This window comes from Aethalodelphis obliquidens, unplaced genomic scaffold (assembly GCF_003676395.1).
Source record: "Aethalodelphis obliquidens isolate GAN/ISIS:26980383/991018 unplaced genomic scaffold, ASM367639v1 scaffold70, whole genome shotgun sequence".
NCBI classification, from domain to species: domain Eukaryota; kingdom Metazoa; phylum Chordata; class Mammalia; order Artiodactyla; family Delphinidae; genus Aethalodelphis; species Aethalodelphis obliquidens.
Window position 1 is genome coordinate 8,945,999 of NW_020838014.1, and position 12,534 is coordinate 8,958,532.

At 41.4% G+C, this 12,534-nt stretch overlaps 1 long non-coding RNA gene across 1 annotated transcript; it reads left to right on the top strand.

Annotated features, from left to right (window-relative positions):
* The first annotated feature begins 938 nt into the window (after positions 1–938).
* LOC113611719 (uncharacterized) lies at positions 939–12,143 on the top strand. The gene is made up of 4 exons (XR_003429560.1): positions 939–1,105; positions 1,877–1,953; positions 8,135–8,261; positions 8,663–12,143. It is a non-coding gene; the product is annotated as an uncharacterized LOC113611719 (long non-coding RNA).
* The last annotated feature ends 391 nt before the right edge of the window (positions 12,144–12,534 follow it).

Consider the following 12,534-nt stretch of genomic DNA (forward strand, 5'->3'; position numbering starts at 1 on the left):
TTCATCATGATGACATCTGATAAACCAAGTTCATTTGGGGTTTAAATGTAACAATTTCTAATTTGCCACTCCTGCTATGAAATAAAATCACATTTGAGAGGTTGGATGCTTTTGCATGGAGAACTAATGATGCAAGATTTTTTAAAACAGCGAAGGGGTGATAAAGATGTTTCACGTTAACATAATCCCGTGAAAGCCAAGGCAGTCTCTCCCACTCCTGCCCCTGCCAAAATTTTGGGATTAAATGAAGGAGATACAGTAATGATGTGTAACTTCATTTCTGGGGTAAGTCGTGAGGTGTGGATCATAGCATTATTTCTTAAGGACTAATGAAGCGTATGTGGTATTTTCCCTAAAACAATGTGAAATAAAATTACTTTTTTAAAGGATCTGCACTTATAAATGAAAACAAGCAAACATAACTGAAGGGGTCTTATGAGGGGTTGGGGCAAGAGAAAATAAGTTTTAAAACAATTTTACATATTTTAAAGCTATGATCCAAAAAATTGATCCAAAATTTCTCCCAGCTTCCCTGCTCTCCTGTACTTCTTGATATTGTGATCGTGATGCAACTTCTGTCATCAGGGCAGCTTCCTGGCCATGCGACCCGTGCAGCTGCACAAGGCCCGGCTTGGTTTAATGCTCTGCTGCCACATGTTGAAATTCTTAATAATCTTTGACCAGGGGCTCCACATGTCCATTTTGTACTGAGCCCCACAGATGAAGTAGCCGGTCCTGGCTGTTGTGAGAAATTCCAGCAGCTCCAAGCAGAGCTGGGATCCTGGTCTCTATCTTTATTCTTGCTTTCTCCTTCCCAGTGGCCGGGAGTACCCTAGACAGGGTGGGTACTGTGTTCCGTTTAAACTGTCTACACTTTAGTCACTTCCTTTTCCTTTTCTGACTACTTTTAAAGTGCTGAGAGGAGAGGAAAGCTGTATTTAACCCAAAGACTCATTTATTCAGCAACCAGCAACCATTTAGAGAGTGCCTAGTGTGTGTCAAGAACTGTGCTAAGGCTGGGACCGGGAAGTGCGTGTGTGAATTGACCATTCCGTGCATTGCCATAGTGAAGGTGCGGACAGAGTGCCACAGGCCAGAGAAGAAGGTACGGTGAAGACTCCACGAAAGGTGGTTTTGAGTTTACTCTTGAAGGAGGGAGTACTTCCTGGTGGAGGGTGGTGGTAGGCTTTTAAACAGGAAGTGGGGGCAGCAAAGGCCTGCTTGTTGCAGCCAGCTGGGCTCTTCAAAGGAGGTGGAGAGAAGAAATTAGCTCAGAAAGAGAACAGGCCACAGGAGAACCTGGGGTGGCCCGCTGAGGAGTTTGAACTTCCAAGTTTTAAGCACGGAAATCTGGTGATGAGATTGGCTCTGCAGAAAGATTACTGCCCTGGGGTGTGGAGGATAGGCTGGGGGAGGGGTGAGAGAACCACAGGAAGATCACGTGCAAAAACTTGCTTATTCTACGAAATCTTTAAACTCACAGACTCATCTCTTTTGCTTTAAAAAACATCAAATTGCATCATATTTCTTCTGCTGCTTAAATAAGTTGAGCCTACTGTCACTTTCTTTTCTCTAACCCAGACCAGTCATGTTTTTCAAAATCACAAACACTTATATTTAAGAAAAGTCAAGGAATCTTAATTTGGTGGTAAAATTTTAATGACACATTTAAAGCAAACAGTTTATAGAGCCCAGAAGCCAGTTTGTGGCCCAATATTTTATACTGGAGGGAGTTAAATCATAAACTAGATTAAAAAGAAGGTATGCTATGAGGATTGTGTAAATTAAAAAAGCCTCTCTCTCTCTCTCTCTCTCCCCCTCACATGGCTCCTTATCTGGGTTACTGTAACAGACCCGATCTGTTTTCTGCCTATAGGTAACCACACTTCAACTGTTAACTTTCTGGCTCAGTGCTTAGTTGTGCTTGGCAACAAATACTGCCAGAGGAAGAAGGTGAGTATATGATCACAGAAAGAAGATAAAGAGAAGGTTCAGAAATGAGTCCCTCACACGTATTTAAAGCATGGAAAAATTCAGTTATTTCACCAAACATACAAGAACTCAGGCTTCCCTTGCAAAATCCCCCCTCAGAGCCTGAAGCAATTATGAGGGACCCCAGGGTTCCAAAGAACAGGTTAAAAAAAAAAAAAAAAAAAGCCCAGCCTTAGGAAAGTGCAGGTCTTCCCCATGGTGGGGAGAGGGGGACAGGACTGGACTGGTTTGATGTGTGACTCCAGGAAGTTTGGTTCTTCATACTGTACAACCTGCCCACAGCTCTGTGCTAGACTCCCTCTTTCTTTCTCCTGTGGCTGGAGCTCGGGTCAAAGGCAAAAAGGACTTAGAAATCTCAGTGGTATTCAGTGTCCAGTTAATTAGTGTTGAGGGTGGATTTAACTTTTCAAAAAAAATTTTTTTTTTTTTTTTTTTTGGTCACAGCCTAAGTTTCTTCCGTTGAAGACTCCTGGGAGCCTGTATTTATTTCTCAGTCTTTGCCAAGCTTTCAGGGGCTTTCATTTTCCCCGCTTCCCACATAGAAACCCCACAGCTCCGCCGAGAGTTTCTTTTCCTGGAAACTCTCGCCCTTCCCCATGAATCAGTCTGATCTAAGCATGTGCTTTCGGCTGGGCTTTAAAATCTCTGGAGCTCTGGCCTCTGGCGGCTCAGTTCCCAGCATCAAATGCAGTCCAGCCGGGCCCAGCACCTTGCTAGACACTGAGTCATCACCATTGCCTTCATTCAAAGTGTATTTGGTTACAGGGAATCATGGATTACTGTGATTTATTTTGTTCTCCAAACTGCAAAAGTTCTTCCAAGGCTTTGGTGAAGTTCTCTGTTACAGCTGTCAGTAGGTGAGCTATTAAAAAATTTTATACACACACACAGATTTATTTATACAAATGTATATGTACTTTTAATATACTACAGTATGTAAATAATTAAATGCTAGTTTTGAAATGTCAATATACTGTCATAAAGATTAGTTTGTCTTTTCCTTGTCAATGAAGCTAGAGAATTCCTACAATCCTCTTCATTCCTATTATACTTAGTGTCTGCAAGGCCTTTAAAATATAATCATTATTATTTAAAAGTGTAATAATACCAATAAGGAAATACAAGGATCACATCCATACAAAGTATGAACTAGGCGTCACTTGGCCCAGGAAAGAAATGGTCTTTAGCATTATATAACAGAATCCATGGTTTCAGCAAGGGCCTTATAAGAAACATTGGGCATTTATCTTAGATCCTGCACTGTGCTGGGCACAGCAGAGTAAAAGGAAAGTATAACAGCTGCCTACAAGGAGCCTACATCTAATTGAAGAGATATATACTAGCAATGGCTGTAAAATAGAACTGACACCTTCACATCCTTCAGGTCTCAGCTTAATTGTTACCTCCTCAGAAAGGCCTTTTCTGATTACCCCATCAAAACATCCACCCATCCTCAGCGCGCACACGCACACACACACATATGCACATCATCATTTTGTAGCACAACATCCTATTTGTGTCCTCTACAGCAATTGTTTATTCTATCTCACCCACTCCATGAAGTCAGGAACTGAATTTTTCTTGCTCATCACTTGTTCACGAGCATCTAGCATAGTACCTGCATTCTAACAGCAATCAGTAAATATTTATTCGGTGAATGAAAGAAAGGAAGGATCAGCGTGAGTTTGGGTGGCCAGGAAAGATTTTGTATGGTTGTGGTACATGAGGTGGTCTCTATAATAAAGCGGTGGGGGGGGGGGGATACACAGAAGGACAGCACACATGAGGGAATGGCGTGGGAATGAACCGGTGAAGACAATCAGGCTAGTTGACATTGAAGCGAACAGCTTAACCAAAATAGATCATTTGAGTAATAGAATGTGAGGTGGAAAAGACAGGGAAAGAAGAATGGCCCCAAAAGGCAAGAAAAGAAATTTCATTTTGACGTGGGAGGCACTGGGAAACCACTCTTTGGTCTTGATCAGGGGAATTACATGGTAAATATTTTATAAAATGAGTCTGGCAGGAGCATGCAGAATGGATTGAAGCAAGCAGCCCTAAAGCTGGAAGAGCTGACTGGCAGCACGCACAAGTCATCCAGGGATGAGGAAGTCAGGCTGCTGGCAATGGCGGTGAAGAGTAAAGGGTAAAGCCAAGAGGGCTGTGAAGGAAGAGCCCTGAAAACGTCATTAGATATTGGAGGAAAGAAGGAGGAGTCAAACAATGCCAAGACTGAGAAAATGAAAGGAAGCTAGAATCATGGTGTCGGAAAGGACCCACCTACTGCCCTACAGCGTTCCTGACAGGTGGCCACCCAGTACCGGGGAGGCCATTCTACTGAATGTCATCAGTTCTAATATTTAGAAAATTCTGCCACACGAAGAATCAGCCTTCTTTTAGCTTTCTGTCTATCCCAATTCTGCTCTTAAGAGTAAATACAGAATAAAGACAGTCCTTATTTCACAGGCCAGCCTTTCAGATAGTTGAAAACAATTATTCTGTCCCTCTTAATTTTCTTTTTCCCAGGCTAAATCCCCTTATTCATCAACCAAAAACCGTGAGATCTGGTTTTGAGTTCCCTAACAGTTCTCACAGTTTTATCCTGCTTTATTACAGCTTATAAACGCCTTGAAAGTACAGTACCGAGAACTGAAGAGAGTGGTGCCCCAGTCTTGTCTGATCAGCACTGAGCACAGTGAGACTGTTACTTCCTTTTACCTGAACACGGTTCTATGAATAGGGGAAAGTTATCTTTAAAAAAAATATATTTCTGCTGTGGGGTTACTTTGGAATTTTAGGAAATGAAAACGCCAAGATCTTTTTCATGTAAAATAAGTCATTGCCCTAATCCTATATAAATTTTGCTTATTTATATTCTGCATTCAGAATTTTACAGTTATTCCTCTTTAATTTCAATATTAATTTTAATCCATTATTCCAGAATCTTAAAGTCCTTAGAAAATTGTTCTAACATTGTTTGTTTTGGTTCTCTCCAAGTGATGAAAGGGCCCAGAATAAAGTCCTGAAGTTCACAATTAGAGTTACTCTTTTTTTTTCACCTATTTCTTTTTATTGTGCTAAAAAAGAACTAACATAAAATTTACCATTTTAACCATTTTTTTTTTTTTAAAGAAGATGTTGTGGGTAGGAGTTTATTAATTAATTAATTTATTTTTGCTGTGTTGCGTCTTCGTTTCTGTGCGAGGGCTTTCTCTAGTTGTGGCAAGCGGGGGCCACTCTTCATCACGGTGCGCGGGCCTCTCACTGTCGCGGCCTCTCTTGCTGCGGTGCACAGGCTCCAGACGCGCAGGCTCAGTAGTTGTGGCTCACGGGCCTAGTTGCTCCGCGGCATGTGGGATCCTCCCAGACCAGGGCTCGAACCCGTGTCCCCTGCATTAGCAGGCAGATTCTCAACCACTGCCACCAGGGAAGCCCCCATTTTAACCATTTTTAAGTGTACAATTCCGTGGTAGTAAGTATATCATCGTAGTTCAACCATCACCACCATCCCTCTCCAGGACTCTTCATCTTGCAAAACTGAAACTCTGTGCCCATTAACAATAACTCCCTGTTTCCTCCTCCCTCCAGCCCCTGGCACCCACCATTCTACTCTCTGTCTCTATGAATCTGACTGCTCGAGGTGCCTTGAATAAATGGAATTATCATATAGTATTTGTCCTTTTGTGACTGGCTTATTTCACTTAGCATAATTTCTTCAAGGTTCATCCGTGTTATAGCATGTATGAGAATTTCCCTCCTTTTTAGCACTGAGTAAATCCATTGTGTGTATATATCCCATTTTTTTTAATCCATTCCTCTGGAAATGGACACTTGGGTTACTTCCATCTTTTGGCTATTGTGAATAATGCTGCTATAAACGTGGGTATACAAATATCTGTTTGAGTCCCTGCTTTAACTTTTTTTTAAGTAATCTTTTTTTTTTTTTTTTTTTTTGTGGTATGCGGGCCTCTCACTGTTGTGGCTTCTACCGTTGCAGAGCACAGGCTCTGGACGCGCAGGCTTAGCGACCATGGCTCACGGGCCCAGCCGCTCCGCGGCATGTGGGATCTTCCCGGACCGGGGCACGAACCCGTGTTTCCTGCATCGGCAGGCGGACTCTCAACCACTGCGCCACCAGGGAAGCCCTTTAACTAATCCTTAATGTAAGTCAACTTCATTAACTTACAGAAGTAGAATTGCTGGATCATATGGTAATTCTAAGCTTGATTTTTTTGAGGAATTGCCAGTTTTCCACAGTGGCTATACCATTTTGCATTCCCACCAGGAATGTACAAGGCTTCCAATTTCTCTGCATCCTTGCCAACACTTGTTATTTTCTGTTTGTTTGTTTAATAATAGCCATCCTAATGGGTGTGAAGTGGTTTGGGTTTACATTGTCTTGATGACTAGTAATGCTGAACATTGTTTCACGTGCTTATGGGCCATCTGTATGTCTTCTTTAGAGAAATGTCTATTCAAGTCCTTTGCCCTTTTTTTTCTTTTAACATCTTTATTGGAGTATAATTGCTTTACAATGGTGTGTTAGATTCTGCTTTATAACAAAGTAAATCAGCTATATATATACATATATCCCCATATCTCCTCCCTCTTGCGTCTCCCTACCACCCTTCCTATCCCACCCCTCTAGGTGGTCACAAAGCTCCAAGCTGATCTCCCTGTGCTAAGCGGCTGCTTCCCACTAGCTAGCTATTCTACATTTGGTAGTATATATAAGTCCATGCCACTCTCTCACTTCATCCCAGCTTACCCTTCCCCCTCCCTGTGTCCTCAAGTCCATTCTCTATGTCTGCGTCTTTATTCCTGTCCTGCCGCTAGGTTCTTCAGAACCTTTTTTTTTTTTTTAAGATTCCATATATATGTGTTAGCATATGGTATTTATTTTTCTCTTTCTGACTTATTTCACTCTGTATGACAGTCTCTAGGTCCATCCACCTCACTACAAATAACTCAATTGCATTTCTTTTTATGGCTGAGTAATATTCCATTGTATATATGTGCCACATCTTCTTTATCCATTCATCTGTCGATGGGCACTTAGAATGCTTCCATATCCTGGCTATTGTAAACAGAGCTGCAATGGACATTGTGGTACATGACTCTAGAGCTAATCAATGAATTTGGTAAAGTAGCAGGATACAAAATTAATGCACAGAAATCTCTTGCATTCCTATACATTAATGATGAAAAATCTGAAAGAGAAATTAAGGAAACACTCCGATTTACCATTGCAACAAAAAGAATAAAATACCTAGGAATAACCTACCTAAGGAGGCAAAAGACCTGTATACAGAAAACTGTAAGACACTGATGAAAGAAATTAAAGATGATACAAACAGATGGAGAGATATACCACATTCTTGGATTAGAAGAATCAACATTGTGAAAATGACTATACTACCCAAAACAATCTACAGATTCAATGCAATCCCTATCAAATTACCAATGGCATTTTTCACAGAACTAGAACAAAAAAATTCACAATTTGTATGGAAACACAAAAGACCCTGAATAGCCAAAGCAATCTTGAGAAAGAAAAATGGAGCTGGAGGAATCAGGCTCCCTGATTTCAGACTATACTACAAAGCTACAGTAATCAAGAGAGTATGGTACTGACACAAAAACAAAAATATAGATCAATGGAACAGGATAGAAAGCTAAGAGATAAACACACACACATATGGTCACCTTTGCCCTTTTTTGACTTGGGTTGTTTGTGTCTGTTGAGTTGTAGGAGTTCTTTATATATTCTGGGTATCAATTCCTTATCAGATACATGATTTGTATCTCCCATTCCATGGGCTACCTTTTCACTGTTGATAGTGTCCTTTGAAGCACAAACTTTTAAAATTTTGATGATGTCCAACTTATCCACTTTTTTTCTTTCATGTGCTTTTGGTGTCATATCCAAGAAATCATTGCCAAATCCAATGTTATGAAGATTTCCTCCTGTTTTCTTCCAAGAGTTTTATAGTTAGAGCTAATCTTTAGATTGGCATCAATTGAGTAATTCATTAATATTTTAAGTATACTTTTGCAATCACTTATAAATCTATCATCATCCAGTTCACATTTTCTAACTACCCGTTAAGCAATTAATCCTTTTATCTATTCTTTTAATCAGTACCTACAAAGCTAAGAATTATGGATACAGCAGTGAAGTGGTCAGGAATGGTCCCACCCTGCCCTCACCAAGCTCATAGCCTATTGATTGAAGAAGCCAGACACTGAACAGGTGATTACAAGCACAGGTATGACATGAAAGAAAAGGAAACTGCCAACATGTAAGACTGAGAAACATAAACTAACCAAAAAGATTTTATCAATTTCTTGGGAATCTTTGACTTATTGGTCTATTAACCCAAACAAAAGAAATACTTTAGCTAACTACTGACTCCGAATGGTAATTATCGCTTTCTTCTCTAAGTGCTCACAGACTTTTATTAGTTTCAGAGTCCACTCTAGGCTCTACCGGGGGCCAAGGAGCTCTCGGTCTTCAGGTTCTGGAATCTAACATTTCACGGGTTTTAAAAAACTAGGACCACATTTGCCTTTGTATTTTTGGCTCTCTGAGACTCAAAATCTGAAAATATCTTAATTTCTCATAGATAATTCTCTGAAGTAACATTTAGAACTTCTTTATCTACCTCAGGGTATTATTCACTGGATAGGAAGATCTGAAGTCATTAAAAGCAACCTGGTGTTATGTGCTCACCTCTTTAAGGTTTTGATCCCTCCTAACCATGTTTGTTTGGCCATTTTTGGCTTGAAGATTGGTTCCCTTTATAGCAAAGAGATTTGGAGTTAAGTGATTTCATTTTGTCTCTCTCCTTTATTAAATCTTTTCCCCCAGATACTTGGGCCTATATTTTACTTTTTCATTATATTCTCAGAATATAGTTTAAAAGCAGTTAGCTTCCCCTCCTCACCCCACCTTACCCAAGCCTCGGGTGTCACGGATAAAAATTGGGGGAGTTGGGGAGAAGTGCTTGTTGGGGGTTGAGGAAGTGCTGAGTATGAAGTGAGTGATGATGTGGCATCTGTGTGTGCACAGCTGGAAGTAAAGGCAGGGGGATGAGAGGTTTGGATTGGTTATGGAGATGTGAATTTTTCCACATGGAGATGAGTATAGATTATCTATCCATGGAAGTGGGAGAAAAGAGAGTCGCATGGAAGGCCAAGAACTAAGTCATGAAGGATTGGCACAGTCAGAAGCGGGGAGAAGTTTCAACCAAAGAAACTGAAATTCATAGAATAGGAAGAAAGCTTAGAAATGATCTAGCCCACCTCTCTCGTGTAACTGATGAGGAAATTGTTGTCCAGATAAAAAAGAATCAGTCAGTGGAATAGCTACAAATGTATAGAGTTGTATACGTCCTGAGAGGGTGGGAAAGTGGTTTTCAAGAAATAGGAGATGGTGCACAGGGCCAAATGGTACAGAGGAATTGAAGAATGAGAGGGCACTAAGGATGGGCCTCAAAATTGATTAAATGATGCTTTGGTCTTCCAGAGTACAGTTTTGATAAAGCAAAAAAAAAAAAAAAAAAAAAAGGAAGCCAGATTGCAAGGGTAAGTATCAGGGAAAAGGGTTTGAGTGTGAAAGAGACAAGGAGACGGATAGTGAGTTATAATACACTCAGTAGGTTTGGCATTACTAGGCAAGAGAAATAAGATGATAGCTAGAAGGAAAGGAGAAATAAAGTTTAAGATAATGGAAATATTACTATTTTAAGACAGAAAGGAAGGAACCAATTGAGTGGGAGGGACTGAGGATGCAAGAGTACTCCTACCATCCTTGGCAGGAAGATCACAAGAAGCAGAAAAGGAACCAGAGCACAGGTGGATGTAAGCTTTGGAGAAAGGAAGATACTGGAAAGTGAAAAGAAGAAGGTACCACATGTGGTGAAGGAGGCAAAGCAAAAGGAAAGCCACATCCCAGAGGACAGGTATGGGGATATGGGGAGAAAACCAAGCTGACCTCAAGGTGCAAGGTGGGACTCTGAGTCCTGCCTCTGCCTCTCCCTGGAACACTGACTTTGATCCCTCAGAGCTTTGTTCCCTCGGAGCCAGCAGCTTTACGTTTGGATGTCACAGAGTTTTTATGAGACTGATATCAGGTAACATACATGCATATGCCTTGTACAAGCTGAGTTATCAAAGCATTTTTGAGATTCATCCCGGGGCTCACAATGCAAAAAGAGAAGATCTGAAATGGCGGCGCTAGTGAGTAAATTCAAAAGTTCACAAGATGTGTGCTGGCTGGGCAGTAGGAAGGTTCTAGCTGGAGCTGGAAATTGTGTTTCTTCTTTCAGAAGAGAGACCCAGGGAGCCCTCTTGCTGCTCTCCTGGGCACTGAAAGGCAGCACAGAAAAGCCTTAGAGAAAGAAGCACCAGAGTGTAAATTCTGAGCAGTAGCAAGAAGGTACTATTTCAAGGGCCACTATTCCCTGGAGTCTCAAAGCCCAACCGGCCCAAGGTGATGGTAGCAACACTTTTAACAGGGTTATACTGAGGTCACCAGATTCTCAAGCACTCCCCTCTTCTTTAAAGTTCAGAATCATCAAATTAGAGGACCAAACCCCATCCTTGACCACATGAAAAACAAAACGAGGCCTGCCTCTGACTCAGACTGTTCACAGGGAATGAAGGATGCTGTGGAATCATAGGAGCACAGATTCTCAGGGTGGGTGGAGACTTGAAGGCCATTTATTCCACCACCTGGCTGGTGTGCGACCCTTTTCCATAGTCTGGCAAAATGCCAGCATAAGCTCAAAATCCTCCAGTGACAGCCCAGTTCATGCATGGCAGCTCTGATTACTTCATCGACTATCCTTATATTGATCTAAAGTCTACATGTCCCTATAGCTTACATACTGGTCTGAGTGTGGTCCCTGGGATCCACATAAAAAAATCTTCGATGTTCCCTCAGTGCCTCCATTCCTCCCCCTTGATGGTCCTTTTCCAGTTGACATGTTTGTCTGTCTCTGCTACCAAGTCTGGCTCTCAGATCTGAGCACAGCCCTCTGGGTGTGCTCCGGGCTGCACAGGACAAAACAGGGCCATCACCTCCTTCATTTCAGGGACGAGTGCAGACACAGCACACTTAGAATTTTGAGGAACATATCATATTATTGATTCACACTGAACAAATTGCTCACTACAACCCCTATACTGTTGTGGGCAACTGACTGTGAGATCAAGAACTCCGTATTTATCCCCAGTAAGTTACATCTTGTAATATTTGGCCCAGGAACAAAAGAAAGATATCAACATGGACATATCTGGACATATCTAACATACTTATCATTTATTCACTCTTATTCATTCATTCAATAACCTGTTCCTCCCAGTTCTATGCACTTAGTAAATGTGACTAGCCTGCACTCTATGTTTATTCAGTTATATTTTTACGCAAACCATTGAAAAACATGTCCAAAAGGGCAGAGGCCTACCGTACAACATGAAACATCTCCCTGAAGAATGACTGACCACTGATTTAGTTACTTTATTAATTCAGAAAATTCACTCAATTAATATGTGTTGAGGCCGCACGTGCCAGGTCATGATCTATGTGCTGGAGAAACACACAGCAGTGAACAAACCAGACAAGGTTCCTGCTGATTATAGAGGGAGAGACAGGATAATGCTAATACTACTACTACTACTAGCTAACATTTATCGAGCATTTCCTATGGGCCAGGTATTTTTCTAAACACTTTACATGTTTATTCTTCACAAAATCTTATGAAGTAAATACAGTACTATCATTACTCCCATTTTATAGATTAAGTGTTCTGAGGCACAGAGGAGTTAAGACACGTGCTCAAGATCACACAGATCCTAACGGATGGAGCATCAGCCTAGGCTGTCTGGTTCCAGAGCCTGTCTGTTTAACCACTGAGTTTCTATTGTGTCTCTGCAGAAATAAACACTAAATTAAACATACACATAAACACATAAGGAAATATTCTCATACGAAAAAGTCGCATTTAAGCTGAGGTCTGAATGACGAGAGGGAGCCAACGTCTCAAGAACTGAGGGAAGAGCAAGAGGTAGGAGAGGTGGGCAGAGGGCCTATCATGAGGGGCCTCTTGTACTAGGGGAATGCTAGGGATACAGCTATAGGAATTCAAGCGTTCCTAAATGTGCCTAATTGCTTCAGTGTTCAGCCTCCACATGACCATTTTTTCCACAAATAAAAGGTGAATGATTTCCATTCCTAATCCCTACACGTGATCAAAGATGCCCCCTTTACATTCTGACAGTTCCCTCCTAGCTGTCACCATCACTGGCGTATACCAAGACACACTCTGGACCCACAGTCAAGATTCAGCATCCATTGCATCTGCATCGTGCTATGTGATCTTGGCCAAGTCACAGCCTCTCTGATCTTCAGTTTCTGGGGATTTTGCCCATTGCTCCAGAATGCCACCTTACACCTAGAACTGAGCCACTAGGGTGTTAAGCATCTGGGGACGCTTTGATCTAGGGAGCAATCACTCTTTCAACCTTTCTCCTTCCTGA